Below are 1,686 nucleotides of genomic sequence, written 5' to 3' on the forward strand. Positions count from 1 at the left end.
TGAAATGGGAAATAAATACTTCTTAATGAACTCGCATTTGATGATGACGTCATCAAGAACGACATTCATGCCTGTCTATATAAATATTGTGTGTGTTAAATCACCGATATTCTTAATAAAAAAATATACACAATATCAATGACTATATTTCTAATTAATGGCAAAGTCCATAGAGAAGTATCGACATATGGCCAGACATATAATTCCAAGTTGCACGAGCCAAACGACAGACGACGCGATGGACCGCCGTGGAGAGACGACACTTGGACAGCGGCATTCCATCGTCAACGTGGCCTCAGCCATTGTCCCGCTGTCAGAGATATCCCGCATACTTACCGTCAGCCGGAGCACGGTTTACCGATGGAAAATGAGAGGCCAGCTGACAAGAAAATTGAAAAGCAAGAAAAAAAAGGAGCACCGCTCCAAACAACACGGGATGACCAGTCTCTCTGGGACAGTGTAATATTCTGCGACGAAAAGACCTTCGCAACAGATGAGCAAGGGCAACTCCACTGCTGGCGGCCAAATAACACCAGGTAAGAAAATGTACAGATTCCTTCTTTTTTTATTGAAATTAAAGTCACTTAGCTGTTCCCGCAAAATAAAACGGTCACTAAATTGATAAAGCAACATATTTTCCTAGAAATAGTCATTATCTCGAAATTGAAACTACTAATATCTCATTATTCCAAGTATATTTGATTTAAAATACTAATTAAGTTATCTTACGGCAATTTGGAGCGTAGCAGTGTAGCACATTCACTAACCATCTCATCACGGTGTTCACGGGGACTCGGGAGATATAACAGTTAATGAGTACACACACACACACACACACACACACACACACACACACACACACACACACACACACACACACACCCCTGCTGGCAAGAGCGAGTCCCTCTCGCGATCACGCCGTGGTGAATTACACACACACACACACACACACACACACACCTGCTGGCGAAAGCGAGTCCAACTCGTGATCACGCCGTGGTGACACACACACACACACACACACACACACACACACACACACACACACACACACACACTTACTGGGAAAATCGAGTCCAACTCGTGATCAGGCCGTGGTGAATAGAGGTTTCGCGTGACGTGATTATAGGTTGGCGGGATCAGCCGATTCAGTTGTTGGGGTCCCTTGCCGGGAGGTTTCATGGCCACTGGATTGACGGGACGCGAGTTTCTAGCCTCATTTTGTGGTGTTCACATCACGTACTGGTGCCCCGTCTGAGGACAGAAATGCCACATCTTTACTGTGTTATTGGGTGTGGAAATAATGCAGATAAACAGCCAAGTTTATCGTTTTAACGCCTGCCTGGTGAGCGGAGGGAGTTGATCGCTGAAAGAACTCTCTGGTTATCGAGGATCTCCAGAGCCCAGACTTCAAACCCTAAACACTGGAGTGTCTGTGGAAAGCACTTCATGACAGGTAGGAATGATGATTCAGTCATACACAATAACGAGTGGACAGTGTTTCCTCAGTCCTAGCGAGGGTAAAGATTCGTATTAGGTCCGTGCCAGTATCTCATAATCTACTTTATGAAACATCAGTATCTCTTCATATATCTTTTCTACAAACCTTCAACAGTCATGGAAACGCTTTGAAAATCCAATTCAAGGACTTTTTTTTTACTCTTGAAAATAGGGGATAATGTTTAC

The sequence above is a fragment of the Eriocheir sinensis genome, chromosome 6 (assembly GCF_024679095.1).
Source record: "Eriocheir sinensis breed Jianghai 21 chromosome 6, ASM2467909v1, whole genome shotgun sequence".
NCBI classification, from domain to species: Eukaryota; Metazoa; Arthropoda; class Malacostraca; order Decapoda; family Varunidae; genus Eriocheir; species Eriocheir sinensis.